The sequence below is a fragment of the Lactuca sativa genome, chromosome 1, assembly GCF_002870075.4.
Source record: "Lactuca sativa cultivar Salinas chromosome 1, Lsat_Salinas_v11, whole genome shotgun sequence".
Classification (NCBI taxonomy): domain Eukaryota; kingdom Viridiplantae; phylum Streptophyta; class Magnoliopsida; order Asterales; family Asteraceae; genus Lactuca; species Lactuca sativa.
In genome coordinates this window covers 173,953,225-173,972,734 of record NC_056623.2, presented here as the reverse complement: position 1 = coordinate 173,972,734, position 19,510 = coordinate 173,953,225, and positions in this window count along the sequence as shown.

Sequence of the window (19,510 nt, the reverse complement as noted above, 5' to 3'; positions counted from 1 at the left end):
CAACAACACGTCATCTCTATAGATTAACGAGTCAAAAAATGTTGGTCAACCCTATAGAGACAACATGTCATCTCTATAGATGATCTATAGAAACGACTTTTGTCGTCCTTATAAGTATCGTCCCTATAGATGCTTATTCTTGTAGAGGATTCAGATGATATTATCTAGAGATGGTACAAGTGCATTTGAGAAAAAAGGTTATCAAAGACGTAAAAGTTACAAATGACTTATGTACCTACACTATTTATAGTGTACTCAAATGATACAAAAAGATATCAGTACTTCGACTGTAAAAGTGATACAACGTAAATGCCTGATAAAATACATAGAAAATCAAAGTCATGAAGACTTTCGATATTGACAATCTAAACAATACTTCGACTATTACTTGACTTTACATTCTCTCATTTTGTGACAATATCAAATCTTCATAGTGTCGGTAACATCATTATCAGATTAAAAAAATCTTTCTTATTTCCATATACCAAATGACAATCTTCCTTATCTCCACTCTATCTTCATTTGAATTTGTAACAACCCAAATTTTCAAATATATTTTTCATTTTTAATTAACTAAAACATTCCCATAAAATATGAAGTGACAATGACAATCGTTTTCAAAATCCATAACATCAACGTTTTATTTCAAATATCAGAGTGTCCTATCAAATCAAATGTTGGAGAGTGCATGTCGTGCCATCAAGCCTTGCTCTTTCCCTTAGGCTCAGATGTACCTGAAACAAATCAACAAACTGTAAGTTCATGCTTAGTGAGTTCCCTAGAGTATACCCCACACAATCCACATAATCACATAATCCATATTAGCTATAAAAGCTACATAAACCATATAAGTCATGCATACAACATATAAGGATGCCGTGGAAACCCTCCAAGGTCTTAAACCTAATGACACTGGAACCCCCACATGGTGTTAACTACTTGCCATGGGAACCCCCACATGGTCTTCCTACCATGGGAACCCCCACATGGTCTTCACTACCAAGAAACTATCATACAAGCTAAACATGAAAATATACTAGGATGCCATGGAAACCCTCCAAGGTCTTACACCAATGCCATGGGAACCCACCGGGGTCTTCCATGCAAGTGTCATACCAACATAATGCATAACCAACCAACAATCCGCATATCATAAAATAGGTCGGCCTCCGTGCCTTAGACCCATTGGTATGGTGAGAAGAATCACCTCTCAGAAATGTTGATCTGATAAGATAAGTCCCAACTTGTAGCTCCAACTCAACTGTCTACAACCATCATGTGATTAACTTATCAAAATCCTGAAATACCATAAATACCCTCAAAGTCAAACTTGGTCAACCCTGATCAAATTCAAGCTCAACAGTCCATGTTGACCCCAACTCGTCGAGTACATCTATCAACTCGTCGAATTCCTTCAGAGTCCATAAAATTGAAATGTCGACTCAACTCGCCGAGTTACCTGAGTAACTCGTCGATTTCTTTAGTATCCAAAAGGCCGAAAATTCTAAACCGAAAACTCCAGGCCAAAAACTCTAACCAGCTCACCGAGATCACTCAGAATCCCGAAAACGTGTAAACCCTGCCCAACTCATCAAGTTGGCTAAGCAACTCATTGAGTTCCTTCAGCCCCTTTCATGTTCAGTCCTTCCCAATTGAATCCAAGGCTCCAAACTATAGATCGAGCCCCTAAGGTGTAATTACCACGTAAAGTTTCCAACTTTACGTGCATGCAAGGCCTTAAGAGGCTAAAACACTGAAAGTTGCCCAGCTGGAACTCAAGGCGCGATCGACACTGGTCAGCATAGCTTTTTTGACGGCTCTGTGCGACTTGTAGTCGGTCGCGCACCTATTGAATCAATTCGGTAGTCTTGAGCACTACCTCGGTGCTCCCCATGACTCGGTATCCAAACTCACCCTAACAAACAGGGGTCCTACACCTCCGACCATACAACATCTCAAATGGAGGTCGGTCGATAGTAGCATGATAACTATTGTTATATGAAAACTATGCTAGTGGGAGGTATGTATCCCAACTTCCTCTAAAATCTAACACGCATGCTCGAAGAATATCGTCGAATGTCTGGATCGTCCTCTCGCTCTGGCCATCTGTCTGGGGGTAATACGTTGTGCTGAAATGTAACTAAGTGCCCAGTTCCTCGTGGAACATCTTCCAGAATCAAGATGTAAATCGGACATCCCGATTAGAGAATACTAACACCGACACCCCGTGCCTAGCCACCACTACTCACACATAAATATCCGCTAATTTCTCAGCGGAGATGATCTCGGAGATCGGAATAAAGTAGGCACTATTTGTCAATCTATCTACAATAACCCATATGACATTCACACCCCTCGCTGTCATTGGTAACTTCGTGATGAAGTCCATGGTGATCTCCTCCCACTTCCACATAGGAATAGGTAGCGGTTGAACCTTTCCATGAGGCATCTGATTTTCGGCCTTGACCCTCCTGCATGTCAAGCACCGCTTCACAAACTAGGGAATCGCTCGCTTCATGCAGGGCCATGAGTAGCTCAGCCTTAGATCAATATACATTTTTGTAGCTCCCGGATATATAGAGAACTTGGACTTATGCGCCTCCTCCAATATCCTCTGTCTCACTCCCCCCATCACCGGTACCCACACCCGACCACACTATGTTAGAAGACCTCGACTATCCCAAAAAAACAAGGGATACTGACCCCAAATCCGCTCTATTTTCCAATTCTCTTTCTTCATGTCACACCCCCGAACCAGATGGCGGAAATGTCCGGGGGCTTGGTGTGACTTCATCTTTGTAGTATATGTTGGATTAGGTGTCTAAGTTCATAACTATTTTTGGGATGTACTTGACCGGGTTGGCATGATCCATTTGGGTTGCATGGCATTGCAACACTTGGATAGACTAAATGAGCGAAAGGACACTTAAGGATTATTAATATATTATAACTTCTAATATATTAATAATATTATTTAATTAGTATTGATCAAAGAATTGATTTGAAATTAATTAAGTGATCAAAAAGAGACTAATTAAATATATGAGGTTGATTGTGTAAATAATCTATTCTTATATAGTGGGCTAATGATCCATGGTTTGTATGGATTGGGCTAAAACCCATAAGGTGATCCATGGATAATCCATGGAGGTTACAAACCCATGGATCATGGAATATGAAAAGCCATGACAATTAGGGTTTACATGGTGTAACCCTAATTGTGCCACAACTATATAAAAAACCCCATGCAAGCAAAATCGGCACTACTACTTGTACAAGATAGAGGGCTAGCCAATTTTGAGGTTAAGTGAACTTCTCTTAAGTCTATTCCAAGAGTTGTAGTGTTATGTGAGACATTTGAGGCATCACACTTGAGGTGCTAAGATCACAAGGTTCTCAAGGAATCCAAACTACAAAAGGTATGTTCTTCTTCTAGTATTTATGTTTAAAAGTTCCCCATGGTATGCTAGGTAGATTAAGAACCTTGGAAAATCAATATTGCATTTATCATAGTAAAACATAGATCCAAGGTTATTTAGGGTTGCATGTACACTTTAGGAGTGTTAGAATGCTCAAAACCTAACAGTGGTATCAGATATTAGGTTTGTTTTCTTGATATTTGATGCAAACTTGCTGAAAACTCGAAAAAATGGCTGTCTGGATAGTGGACTCGCCGAGTCCATGGGGGGACTCGACGAGTCCATGCCTATATTCAACCAACTCGACGAGTCAGTTCATGCACTCGGCGAGTTGGCTTCTCAGAGTGTAGTTTTTCGACTTTTGTTGCTGGATATGGACTAGAAACATTACCCTAAACTGTTTTGGTCTTATAAAACTTGTTTTAGATGATGTAATGGTTATGCTGATCCATTTTCAATAACTATTATCAAAATTTCAAGTTTTATATGGGTAATTTTATGATTCTTGAAATTGTTGATATGCATGTTCATGAACTTATGGGTTTAGAAGATCATAGGAATTATTTGGAACTTGCTTGTTAGTTCAATTCTTGATCATTATGTGTTTTAATGGAATCCATAATTTTCCTCAAGTTATGGATTACCAATATTTATCCTTTTAAAGTCCATTAAAGAAACACATAGGTTACATAAAATGAAAAGTCTCTCATTTTAATAAACCATTTAACTCATAAGTTATGAAAGATGAAAAGTTTTGAAAGTTACAAAACTTGCCCTCAAGTTTTGGAACATGTAAAGTCACTTTAAAAACTTTAGTTCCAACCCCTAGAATTTTAAAAGTTAAAATTCAACCCTTATACTTTATAATATTATAAGTTTAATAATAATTATATATGTATCAGAATAAGTGATTTTACCGTTAGTAGGCCTCATTCACGAAGTCGGTCTATAAGGGGGGTATAAGGTTGTTGCCTATAAAATGACAGCTTAATGGGTGTCCCTTCTCACCCACCGCTTCCTTGATCGGTGGAGGGTCATTAGCCGAATGGGTAAGATAAGGACTTAAAATCGTTATTAAAAGTATTAATTATAAATATAAAGTAAGTAAACCTTTTATAAATTCCCAATCTTAGTTACGTTAGGAAACTGTGAATTTGGTGCTAACCCATGAAATTACACTTTGCACTTTGCTTAAGTCGGTTAGTGGAGCGCGTGTGGTTAACCAGCACACTAGCTTGATTTAATAAGGTAGGAAAAGGGTAACTTAATGTTTATCATAGTATCGGTGGAGCGTGTGTGGTTAACTGGCACATCAATTGAGGGGTAAATTTAAGGGTACCAAGTATATTTGCGTGGTTATTCACACCTTGTTTTGTGATCCTCGGCATCCCAGTCACAAAACCTGAGAGGGCACAATTGAGATTGAAGCATGCCATTGAAAAGTTCAATGAATCTCAAAATATCTAGGAGTTTCAAATCCAATTAAAACCTAATAAATTATTTCGTTTTTCATGGTGGAAATTGGCGAATCGTCATTCGCCTACCTTCAAATATTCTATAACTTGGATTACGGCATCCCTCTTCCAAGTTATAAAATATTGTGTTGGGTCCTAGCCTTAATATTTCATATTGGGTGTTATATTAAGGACTTTAAATCAACTATCTTGAATATCTCCCAAAAGATGTCTGGTTCAGACAATTATGATCTTCCAAAACTCTTGGAACAAGCTTTCCTAATAAAGATAATGTCCCGTGACTGGATCATGGAAATCATACCTCAATTCCTCCACCTCCTCCAATTATTCTCCTTATCCCACAAGTTCAAGATCACTCAAGCCCTATTGGCAAGCAAGGTCTATGTGTGATCACATCTTGGAGATGAAGTCACATGTTGACAATCCGGGAGAGTTGGGTGTGAAAGCCTTGAGGACGTTGGATGTTGACTAATCACGTCCTAAGTCACATAGTGAGTTCTTTATGGACTACTATGTAAAAGACTATGACATGACCCTTAATGATCTTATCTATTTGCTTGGTGCTGCTGAATCAACAATGACTTGGAGCACTGGTAGAGAAAATTTGATTAAGAAGATCAACTCCCCAGTCTTCAATGGATATTGACAATTGGTAATATTAGATATCCATAAAAGCTTTCTCTTCCCAATGGAGAGGGATCGACCATAGTCAACTCGGTTGACCAAATGGTAAAGAGAAAGGCTAAGTCTGAGATAGTCATGTGTACCATTCCCAAAGGGTCCATATGGTTCTATTACCAAAAGGAAGGGGCATTGGTTCCAAAGCTGCCCTACTACCTGAAAGATCTGAGAGAAGGTCTAGTCAGAAAGTTTGTGTTTGTTTCAGGTAAGTCCACTATCTAACACAATTAAGTTCCCATTTGGAGATTCTTAATACATTTTGATGTATGGCAGGATCAAGCAAAGGGAAGGGAACTTAAAGAAAGAGTATGTTGAATCTGATCGCGAAGATGGATTTCAATCGCATGGTTCGAAGATCGGATTCCTGAGCTACTACTTAGAGAGTTATGATAGATTGCTAAGAAATATGTAATAACATAGTTTTCATTTAAAGCTGCATTGTAAGGAAAACGTTTTTTCCGCATTTTATAAATGAATAAAATTTTGATTTTATTTTAGTTTATATCTCCTTGCAATGGCTTTTATGGAGAATTGATGTTTATATGTTTCTAGCAATAACGGAAATATGAATTTGATTCTTTCATTTGTGGTAGTGTCTAAATTTACCAAATAAAGAAGATTCTCACCAACCAAGTTTCAATTGGACCGAATTTGGAATCATGCAAGTTGTATAGTATAATGAATGAGAACTTTCAGCTTTGGAAAATTAAGACTATTTCCTTGTTCACATTTATATGTGAGTCAAGTGAAGGACTAAGGGATCGAGTACACATTCTTGTGCACTGTTCAATTCCACCACAAAAGATCGATAAGACTACTCGTCATGATTTACTAAAGTTAAGTAAATATGATTATACTTACCTGTTTAAGTATAATTTTGAAACATTGGAAAAGTTTCGATGTATTGCAGGACGAATGAGAAGAATCAAATTAGGCAGAAAGATAAAAGTTTCTCAAATATGAAAAGATGGGAGAGTACTTTAGTATCATGTTTTCTGATCATCTTTTATTATTAAGAAACCATATCACAATTGGTCCTCTAAGGACATCTTAGTGCATTCTTATGGCTAAGAAGAGGAATCATTAATTGTTGAAGTGGTTAAATGAAGAAGATGAGTCATACTTCGTTCCAAAACAAATCTTAGAGTCATAATCCAAGATTGTAACTTGAGTGACATATCTTAAAGAAAGGTTTATAGCACTTGTCAAATGTAAGAGTAAAATGTGTCCTACTCTTGTACATTTGAAATTGGTAAGGCGTGATGTTTTGGATAAACCAAAGACCAACTAAGGCCAATTGTGTGAAGTGTTTGTCTTGATAAAGAATCCACACTATCTCTTGAATATTTGGCAAGTGAGTCTTATATGTCAAGAGGACAGTGTGAGTCTTAAAGATCTTGGAAAAGCTTCCAGATCTAATACAGAAGAAAAACCTATAGTTTATCACTAGCACACGACTTGAGGTTTATAACCTATCATGTTGACATATTCCTATTTCTGTGCCCATTCCAGTTAAAGTTGGCTTTGCATATGAGTTCTGAGAGTTCTTAATTGGTTGCATAACAACTTGGAAGCAATGGCAGGCCCTTGTGATGCCAGGTGGCAAGAAGTTAAGACTACACAAGTTCAATCCATAAGCGTTTGGATTTGTCACTAACCTTGTCTTATGATTATGGTTTTGACAAATTCACATGGATAGGAACACATACACCATAAAATCTAAGTGTCATAAGGTTTCTCTCCGATTCATTAAAATGATGGTGAGAAAACGCTTTCACTAAGTAGATAGCAATTGTGATATTTGCATTCTCAAAGTCGTTAGTGGAGCGTGTGTGGTTAACCGACACACTAACATGGACTTGTGAGAAATGGAAAAGGTCTAAACAATTGAGACTATGATTACGACATCCGTTTTCATAGTTCTAGAATTGTTTAGACACACATGTGTGCTATCTAAGGAAAGGTTTATGACTTTGATATAGTTTTATCAAACATATCGTATCAGAAATATGAACTTTGGTACGAAGGTCAATAAAGTATTGATTCCTAGAAGTCCAGCTGATTTCTAGGTACATGTCAAAGCTAGTGGGAGCATAAGTGTTATGCTAATAATCATCATGCAAGTGGGAGCATGATAATTATAATAAGTGTTGCAAGTTAGCAATGTTAATTATAGAAGACAAAAGGTTTCAATTGGGAAAAATTGGTTTTGCTATAATTAAGGGAGAGGAAATTATACTTCATTTAAATTCTAAAAGCTTAGATTGAGGTTTTAATCATCTTTAGTCAAGGAGTAATATATGAATTTGATGTTGGAATGGCTCAACATAAGGAAATTCTATATACGGGTCCATTATTTTTTGTTCTAAAATTCAATTATGATTACGACATCCCTTTTCATAATCTGAATTACGAGAACTTGGCAAATAGAAATAAAAATATTATAGCAAAAGACTGGTCTAGTATGATGTCTTTATGAATCGTGTCCCATATGCTTCAGATATAGGATCGATTGCATGTGATATAGTATTCATCTGTTCTTAATTTTTCCAAATGCCCAGAGCATTAAGAGGGAAAAAGTACTAGAACTAGATATTAGAAATTTGATTAAGCAATTGTCGAGGACAATCTAAGGTTTACCAAAGATTGGTTGCCCAGGGACAGTTGGAAGTATAGTGTTAATTTTTGGAAAGACCATATTGACATATTTTGAAAAGAGGCAACTCTTGTTCAGGAGTAATAGTCAAAAGGGGAATATGGAAATGTTCCCATAGGTGGAAGTTGTTCATTAAATCTGTGTAAGATTAGGAAACTTAATGCAAGAAGAATGTTCAAAGGCAATGAACTTTGAATATGAGATTTCATTTCCATGGAGTTGATCTCCATTGGAATAATCTGTAATGTCTGTTGACAAGTCTTTGTGACTTTGTGCATAATCATTACAAGAGGACCAATGCATATAAGTTTAGAATCTAACAGATTTAAGTAAATGGCAGGAATTTGGAATTCTTGCATTTGGGGTAAGGATTTGGGATTGTGAAATGAGTATCATTGGAATTATGTTCAATCGATCTATTTCACAGAGTAAAGATCATAGAAAAACTTATTGTGCATACTTGGTGTATGACATAACTAATGTTTGGAAAAACATAGTGTGCATACTTGGTGTATGGCATGACTAGTGTTTAGCAAAAAACCGTAGTGTACATGCTTAGAGCATGGGACAACTATTGTTTTAATTCAAGTATAAATTTGATAGTTTGAAACATTATGCAATGAAAAATGTGTAATCAATATGGTGATAAATAAAATATTTTCTATTTATATTCATAAGTTCTGAGACAATATTTGATTCGATTATTCTTGTGTTTCACTTTGCTTGTTTTGACTTCCAGAATAACTAGGTCATTCTTACCGATTGACTAAGTTATTCAAACCATCCACAATCGGTCATATGTTGGAAGTAGATATGAATAAAGACTTTCATGAAGCTGGATTGCAGATGTCCAAGGTATGTGACATAGCACGACTTGCTGCCACATTCGTGAGTGCTCATAAGTTCTGAGTATTGGATTCAACCCACGCTTACTGGTATCACTTCATGGAATTTATCTTGAGTGATCGTGAGACGATAATATCATATAAGTCTTCAACCCTAGAGATATGACTTGTTGCATATGATTTGGTTATATATTGATTATACGAAAACGCATTGGTAACTTGATGTTGTAAAACACGCCTTTGTGTATGATTCAAAAAGTAGTAGAACAAGCATATGAGTCGAAGTTTATGTAACATCCCAAAAATGCAACCCGAAATTTTTTTTTTTTAATATTACTAAAACCCACAATATCAAAAGCCATAGTATAAAACCATGAGTCGTATGTCTCAAAACGCCATAGTAAAAGTATCAAATAAAACTAATGTCACTGTCATATCAAACATCTGAACAAACTCCTAGGAAAAAATTGTGGTGTGTGACATGCCATCATCCCGAGCTCTTCCCCTTGCTAGCGGAAGTACCTGAAACCAAAACTGAAACTGTAAGCAGGAAGCTTAGTGAGCTCTCCCCCCCAACCTACCACACACCATACAATAACATATAATGCAACTACTGGGCCTTGCCCACTACATCGGACTGAAGTCCGGAAACTGCATCGGACCGAAGTCCGGAACTATCCAGGGCCTTTCCCTCTTCATCGAACCGAAGTCCGAAAACTACATCGGACCGAAGTCTGAAACTAACCAGGGCCTTGCCCTCTGCATCGGACCGAAGTCCGGAAACTGCATCGGACCGAAGTCCAGAACTAACTAGGGCCTTGCCCTTTGCATCAGACCGAAGTCCAGAACTAACTAGGGCCTTGCCCTCTGCATCGGACCAAAGTCCGGAAACTACTGAACATATGAACACGACAAGTCTGTGACTCGCCGAGTTGTATGAACAACTCGTCGAGTCTCTTTCATCATATGAAAACGACCAGTCTGTGACTCGCCGAGTTGTATAAACAACTCGTCGAGTCTATTCTTGAGGCAAGAAGATTGCCTTGGACTCGCCGAGTCACGGCTTGGACTCGCCGAGTCTCCTGCATGCCATTACTATACAGTCGATTCTAGTCGATTTCAGTGCATCCATTTCATAGATATGGGCTTCTAGGGCTAGTCTTGCACGTAAAGTTTCCAACTTTACGTGCATGCACATGGGAATGGGGCTAGAATGCCAAAATCACCCAACACTAAGCACTTAGGGTTTGGAACAAGGCTATATTTGCATAAAGGTAGATATATTTAGTTCCTAGAACTCCATAACATCCAGATCTATGGTCTTCATCCTAAGGAGAACTCAAATCTCGAGTTTGAATCATATAAAGCTCCAAAAGAGACATAAACAAGTATAAAAGAGGGTTTAATGAAAGAATAAGCAAGGTAATAACTTTATTACCAGTATATGAAGCAGATGGAAGCTAGATTCTAGATCTCCTTTCTCCTCTATTGATCTTCTCTTTCTTCCTTCTATTCCAAAACTCCCAAGCTATCACAAAACACTCAAGTGCAACAATGGGGACTAGGGTTTTACGAAGAAATTCTCTAAAGGTGCTGGAAGCTGGGGTGGGAGGCCATAATGACGTTTAAATAGGGTACAAACCCTGGGATTTAGGGTTTCATCCAGACCAGCGGAATCGCCGAGTCTGGAATATGGACACGTCGAGTTGCCAACTAAAAACGTGTGCAATTCCCATCCCTACTCGACGAGTTGGGCTACTGACTCGTCAAGTACCTCCTAAGAAAGGAAAATACTTTATTTAAATTACTTACCAGAAATGGGGCGTTACAATTCTCCCCCACTTATCTTAGAATTCATCCTCGAAGTCTGCTGCTACCGGTCCTGAAAATAACTCTGGATAGTGCTCCCTCATTTCCTCCTCAGTCTCCGACATCCACTCTGAGCCCTTCCAGTGTTGCCACTGCACCTTCACTAACTTGACCACCTTGCTCCTCAAGGTCTTCGTATTCCGATCCAAGATTGTCACTGGTCTCTCAATATAATTCAAGCTGCTATCAACTTGAATATCCTCCAATGGTACTACTGCAGACTCATCCATTAAACACTTCCGCAACTGAGAAACGTGGAAGGTGTTGTGGATCTGGCTAAGCTCTGCTAGAAGATCCAAATGCTAAGCAACCCGACCCACCCGAGCCAAAACCCTAAAGGGACCAATGAACCAGGGGCCTAACTTGCCCCTCTTACGGAACCTAATGACACCCTTCCAAGGTGACACCTTTAGGAGGACCATATCGCCCACCTGAAAATCCAAATCCGAACGCCTCCTGTCGGCGTAACTCTTTTGCCGACTCTGCACAGTCTGCAGTCTGCTATGGACCTGTTGGATCAACTTCGTGGTATTGAGCACCACCTCAGTGCTCCCGATGACCCTCTGACTGACCTCGCCCCAACAAATCAGGGTCCTACACTTCCTCTCGTAAAGCATCTCAAAATGAGGCGGTAAATACTGGCGTGGTAACTGTTGTTATAAAAAATTCCGCTAATGGAAGATACGTATCCCAACTGCCACCAAAATCTAGAACACATGCCCGAAGCATGTCCTCGAGAGTCTGAATCGTTCTCTCGCTTTGCCCGTCCATTTGAGGGTGGAAAGCGGTGCTGAAGAGAAGACGAGTCCCCATGTCGTCATGAAACCGCTTCCAAAACTTGGAAGTGAACCGGACGTCTCAATCTGATACTACTGATACAGGCACTCCATGTCGTGCCACTACCTCATGCACATAAATATCAGCTAGCTTCTCGGCCGATATGTTCTCCTGAATCAGTATGAAATGCATGCTCTTGGTTATTCGATCCACTATAACCCAAATCGAATCAACTCCGCATGCGGTCCTGGGAAGCTTAGTGATGAAATCCTTAGTGATATCCTCCCATTTCCACACGGGAATGTCTAACAACAGCGTCTTGCCGTGGGGTCTCTGATGCTCCACCTTGACTTTCCTGCAGGTCAGGCATCTCTCCACATACCAGGCCACGTCCCGCTTCATGCAGGGCCACCAATAATCGGGTCGAAGATCTCTATCCATCTTCGTCACCCCTGGGTGGATGGAGAACCGAGACTTATGGGCCTCATCCATCAGCAACTATCGTACTCCTCCCTAGTACAATACCCAAACTCTCCCATGAAGGGTCAACAATCCTCAACCATCATAGTCAAAGGAGGCTACTCGACCCACAATCCTCTCACACTTCTGCCTCTCCTCCTTCAGGCCCTCAACCTGTGCCTCTCTAATCTGCTCCAACAAGGGAGTAATCACTGTCATCGTCAGACAAATATCCCTGATCGGGGCCGCTACCGCCTTGCGTCTCAGGGCGTCGGCCACTACGTTGGCCTTACCCGGATGATAAAGGATCTCACAATCATAATCCTTAACCACATCTAACCACCGACGTTGCCTCATGTTTACATTCGGCTGATCCATAAGGTACCTCAGACTCTTGTGATCCGTGTAAATGGTACAATGGACCCTATAGAGGTAATTCCTTTAAATCTTGAGGGCGAACACCACTGCCCCTAGCTCTAAATCTTGTGTCAGATAGTTAGCCTCGTGAGGCTTCAACAGTCTGGAGGCATAAGCTATCACATGCCCTCGCTGCTAGGACTGTTCATTATTTGGATAAAACCTAATTGTGCAATTGGACAAATTGGATTGGACTATTTGGTTTGGATATTCGAATTTTTGGATTGGTTTTCAACAACATCGAATTACTATTTTGGATTCCGGATTGGTTTTGGTTTATAAAATATGAACCGAATAATCCAAAAAAACCGAATAACAATTTATTATTTATTTATTTTTAATATAACTATAAGTATTTATTAATTTTATAATTTATTTTTTCAAATAAGTTCAAAAAGCTTCATCTAATAAAAAACATTAATATGCATTTTCTCTTAAAAGTTCTTTATCTATTAAATATTAAACTATAAAATACATTCTTAGTAATTTATAAATTTTAAATCACAACTAAATATTTTTTTTGCTTCTACTATAAAAATTGGATAATATTATAATTATATGTCATTTTAAAATATTTTAATTTTTGAAAACCGAATTGTAAAAACCGATCCAACCAAATTGTAATTGGATCAGATCGGATCGGATTTGAATTTAGTTTGGATTATTCGAATCCATAGTTTGAAAACCGAAATCAATTTGGATTTACTTAATTGGATCGGATAGAACCGATCCATCCAAACGAACACCCCTACTCACTACATCAACACTGCCCCCATACCTATGATCGAATCATCACAGTAAACTACGAAGTCATCCACTCCCTCTGGAAACGTAAGAATCGACGCCTCACACAATCTATGTCTGAGGGTCTCAAAAGAAACCTGCTTCTTAGGCCCCCAGGGAAACACCACCGATTTCTTGATCGGTCGGGTGAGCGTAACTGCTATCTTGGAGAAATCCTAGATGAATATCCTGTAGTACCCTGCCAGTCCTAGGAAGCTCAGAATCTTAGATGGAGATCTCGGGACCTCCCACTGCAGAAAGTATTTGAACAAAGAGTGACACAGAAATTAGCCGACTGTCAATATCCTTGATATTTATGACGTAATAAGTTTGGGGAAATTGACCTTGTAGAAGGTCGTACATCATATCCGGAGTAGAAAGGTTTTGGTAGCATAAAGGCCTAACTAAAAGTACCTACAGTACACGATAGTTTCATAGAAAAATGTCATATAGGACATAGACAAGAAAACGATTCCTTCAAACAAGGAAGGAAAATAAAGCTTCTCCTACTGGTGATGGTCATCCCTCTGGTAAACCCTTAGTTCATCCAGTTGACGCTCCATATCAAGCATGTGTCTTTCGTACACCCTCTGGTGTACTCGGAGCTCTATGAATTCGGCTCGTGTTTTAGCTAGTGCTTGTAGTAGGGTCTCATGGTCTCTCTCAGATCTCTCACGAGTGTGTTCAAGGCGATTGGTGCGGAGGGTATGCATTCCTGCATTGGCATCAACATTTGTGATACGATGGAGAGCCGTCCTGCCCTGAATATCATTTCGGGCAACTCTTCAGACTAGGATTGGAAAAACTCTGTCTGTTGAGCCCTGTTCGCTTAAGTTGTAGAAGCTTCGGTCTCCATTTAATAGCATAGGTTGATCTTTCTCTTCGCTCCATGTTTCCAAGCATTCTACCCAAGGAGGCGTCGAGCCATGAAAAGCCAGACGAGGGTTAGGATTTGGAATGGGAGCTACCGGGGGTAGGTTCTCAACCTCGGGCTCAGAGTTAGCACCATCTTAAAAGCCTTCAACATGGTGATCATCCAAAGGGATTGGATGATCATCTTCTGGCTCTTCTTCAAACCATCAATCATTGTCTTCGTTTGGGAAGTATGGGTCGCCGTGGGGATGGGGTCCAGCCATGTTATCTACGCGAGAAATGGAGATAAATAAATAATTTCTAGACGAACTAACTAGATAATTATTAGATAATCTTCATTAGTTACATCACTGTTTGTAAAGTGCATACCGGTTATATGTAATCAAAACAGAATAGCCCTTCGAATAAGTGACCTTAACTCCAAATTCACAAGGAACAGGGGTAAAGCAAAATTTCACAGATTCGAAGTCTATGACATCCTAGTTACATATAACCTTAGTGTATCTACTCAGCAACTATTGACCTAGAAATGAAGATCTTTTTAGTTCTCAAGTAAGTAATTATAGTAACACAAAATACTCCTATAGTATTTTAGACTTATGTTCTGTTCTAGTGTTCTTATTGTAATAGTGTTGGTAAGTTTTTAGACTTGTTGCCATATCACAACCATTCTTGAGCACATGCTAATTATTCCTCGGACCAGCATAGTTGATCAGGCTATGCCACTCCCAGGACTGACCATACATCCCCGAGCTTACTTGTGATATTCAACAATCGTAATACTTTTGTTCTTGTCATTGTGACACTGATTTTAGTATGCATGCAGGTATGTATACTTAGTTAAATATTTTATTATTTAAAAGTATAAACTCTTTGTCAGAGTATTTTTAATCCCATTGTATTTATAGTTTGTATATCTTTTATGGGTTGATATACTCAATTCACTATAAACAATGCTTTGATACCAATCTATCACACCCCAAAACCAAGAACGGCGGAAACGTTCTGGGGCGGAGGACGTCATGTAAAGAATCATAACAATGCAAAGTAGTAAACAAGCAACAACATCATCCATTGCATTAATAGTATAATTTTCAATACAAGTGTGTTCTTTCATATAATAATACACCATAATGAATAATCAAAATTAAAGACGAGTCTTGACTGCTCCATCTTCTCCAAAACCTAGTCATCGTACCTGTCTACTGGTGACCTGAGAATACAAGTTATTTTGAAAGTGTAGATCAGCATAAAGCTGGTGAATTCATAAGTATTTTAGTGTCATTGATTAGTAAAACTTGTGAAGAAAAGACTTGTGAATGTTTGAAGGATAAGTTTGTATAAGTATGAAAATCCTAGAAAATCCCATATTTCCTACTAGTATAAAATGTAGTCTTTGACCAAGACTCGACTATTTTGAAGGTTTGAATCTCTACATAAGTGAAGGTTTTTCCCTTGTACAACTATTATTATTCAAATCTAGTCTACCTCATCGATTATGTGAATATGACACAAAATAAAGGTAATAAGGAATATAATATAATTATTGAAATCGTATCCTTTTGTACTAGGATATTCACAGCGTGGTAACTCGCCGAACAGTACAACCGTAGACATCCGTCGATGTGCAGTTTCCCACTGTAGCTAACAGCCGGGTGTAGAATGGTCAGTCCCGTATAGTAACTATAAGTATCTATTCATATAGTATGTAATAGTACCTCTTCCTATGGTATGTATTAGTATCTCCTCATAGTATGTATTAGTATCTCTTCATAGTATGTATTAGTATCTCTTCATAGTACGTATTAATATCTCTTCATAGTATGTATTAGTATCTATTCGTAGTATGTATTAGTATCTCTTCATAGTATGTATTAGTATCTCTTCATAGTATGTATTAGTATCTCTTCATAGTATGTATTAGTATAGACTCATGAATGAACTGACTTTTGTGTGATTCCTTGTACTTGGAATAGTAAGAAGTATCTCCTAACTATACCTATTATAGTTACTAGTAATGTACGTGTATAACCAAAAGTATACCTTTGCTACCCAAAGGTACTAAATGGATTGATAGAACTTTTATGTCTATATATATACATAATATATAACTAATATTTAGATGACACTCGGACAAATAGCCGATACCCTAAGGTCTCATCCAAACAAGGAAAAGGAATTAAAGCAAGCTAGAAGTCCTAAGTCCTTTAAACATTGCTTATAGCTATACATATATTGGCATGCAATTGACAATATAAAAGTATAAAAGAAGTTTTGTAAAACATTTGAAAAGTTTAATAAATAAGAATTGATGACTTGATGTCAGTTTATAAAATTATTTGAAAACAGTTTGTTTGATAAGAACAGTTTAATGTATAAAAAGTCCTTTGTTTGAAATACAATTGTAACCGAGTTTGAAAGGAAAGATACAGTATGTAAGACTTGAACACGCACAATTATCCTAGTTAACATATAATGAGACATATACATATCCAATTAGTCATTTAACAACTAATTAACTAAGTTAAGACATCCTAGGACATGGAAACACTTTGATTCAAGTGCTATAGGTACCGAAGGGTAGCATCTAAAGGTTGCATGGCATGGAATTGGAGTTTATGGCCCAAGGACCACTCCTTATGGAGTTTACGGCCTAAGGTCATTTCCCCCATGAGTTTACAGCCATAAACTCATGGTACTAAGTGCCATTGGGTGTTTTAAGGTCTTATAAGTCAAGATTTAGCATCCAATGATCAAGTCCAAGCCTTAGGAAGCATTAGGGGCACAATATCACCCCTTTATAGAGTTTACGGCCTAAGGACCATTTCCTTACGTGCTTATGGCCGTAAACTATTATGGAGACATGGTTTCTTTGTTGTTTAAGGTCCTAAGCACTACAAGGAAGGATCAAGACTAGCATCCAAGGCTTAGGAAGGGACTAGGGTTCATTTAACCCCACTTATAAGGGTTTACGGCCCAAAAACATCCCTTGGTTGTAAACACCTTTGATCTTATGATATCTTGGTGTTTTCTAAAGGTAAAAAATATCATTCAAGCACACGACAATCTAGGGCAAGTGTACTTACAAGATAGAAGCTTGATTGGGTGTTTAAGGTCCAAGAACACTAGTGTGTGTTCTTGGTGTTCTTGGTGAAACTAAGAACACTTGAAGATCTACACAAATGGAATGATTTCATGGATGAAATCATGTATGATCACTAGATTAAGTAAGATATCAACTAATTAGGGCAAGAAGCACTCACAAAGTTGAAGATCAAGAAGGAAAATCGGATGATACTTGAGAGGATTTGATGTTCTAGCTTTGAAATTATGAAGAAAATGAGTAAAATGACTAAGTGTCATATTTATACTATTTGGAGTTTACGGCCGTAAACTCCATGTTTAGGACATAAACTCCAAATTCGTGGATTTTCGCGACTTTATTTTTGTACAATAAACCCTAGGGCATCCTCTCTCCAGTTATCTGCTACAGTACTAGGCTTTGGAACACTCAAACTGACTCTACACAGCTCAAAAGTTACCAGAAATTGTTCTGACTTCTATTGAAGTGAATGGTTGTACAGAATAGAAATTTCGGGTTGTCACATAAAGTCAAGATGTTCCCCATTGTACAGCCCATAAAGCATGGTCATAAACAACTTGCTCACCCCATCTGATCCAGCGCTTCGCTCTAAGAGACCTTTGAACAGGAGAGTGAAGTGGCCATTCCATTGTGGAGGAAGGCATGATTTCATGAACTTCGTCATGGTGGTGAGGGTTTTAGTATACCCCATGTTGTAGAACATTGAGAATAGTTGACCAGTTGAGATGGAATCAGGGTTTACCATGGTAGGTTCGTGAGCAAGACCTAGCAGCGCGCATAATCGATTCTTAAAAATCGAGGTCTTCTCGTTGTGAATATCGAAGTGGATTCTCTCAGAGACCTTGTCATAGTGAGCGGTTGAGTAGATATAAGAGAGGCAAGACATGGGAACAACCTCTACCTGTGAGAGAGCGATGACAAGCGGAGAGTATTTGAGGCATTCCACCACTTGCAGCATGTAGGGTTCATAGGTGAGCGGTGTAAGGTTGATTATGAGGTTTTGGTGAGGCTTGATTGTGACAACCCGAAATTTTCCATCCAGTTCAGTCTAACATTTCATTTAAAGTCAAACTCATTGCCGTTATCTTTTGGCACAATTAGAAGTTTATTTGAGCATTCTGAGCCTTGTACACTTAAGGAATAAGTGTCGGGGTTAATCGGCTGAAGTTTTAGCTCAAAGAAATGACCCTAAGCACTCATGCAAGGAGTTCACGGCCAACACATGGGAGTTTACGGCCATAAACTCCATGTGGGCCGTAAACTCTTGCCTATATGATGTAAAGGTGGCCATTTGTTCATTCCTTCCTTCCATTTGGCCCAAATCCTCTCATGTATCATCCCGATCTTCGTCCCCAATCTTCAAAACTCGTAAGCCTATTGTCTTAACTAGTTGATATCTTGCATGAACTAGTAATCTTACATGATTTCATATGTGAAATCATTCCATTTTGTAGATTTTCAAGTTTCACCAAGAACACCAAGAACACACTAGTGTTCTTGGCCAAAACCGACCATTCGAGCTTGTAGATCGTAAGTACTCTTGATCCAACTTGTTGTAAACTAAGTTTATCATATTTAGAGCTTAGAAAACATAAGAAATCAAGGGATTCAAGGAGTTTACGGCCAAGGCATGGTCTTAGGCCGTAAACCCCTTTTAAGGGTGCAAATGACACCCTAACACCTTAGTAAGCTTTGGTTAGTGACATAGAACCTTGCACCATTGACCTAAGGACCATAATTCACGAAATGGTACTCCTTACCATGAGTTTACGGCTGTAAACTCATGGGGAAGTGGTCCCAGGGCCGTGAACACCAAACAAGGTCATGTTAGGACCTTAAAACCACGCAAACACTTGTTTAAAGCTTTGGAGCACTTAACCACTTAAGACCTTAGATTTTTAAACCCCTTTTGGTGACCAATTGAGAGTTTACGGATAGGAGTAAACTCCCCTAGGCCGTAAACTCCAATAAAGATGGTCATTGGACCATAAACTCCCGTATGAGGCTTCACACTCCTTTGTTGCAACCCGATAGCCTCCTAGCACTTGACCAAAGTGTTTCCCTCGCAATAAGATGTTTATACATGTTTAATTAGTGTTATAATCACTAATTGTTTATATACATATGTCTTCATATGTAATTAGGACCATTGC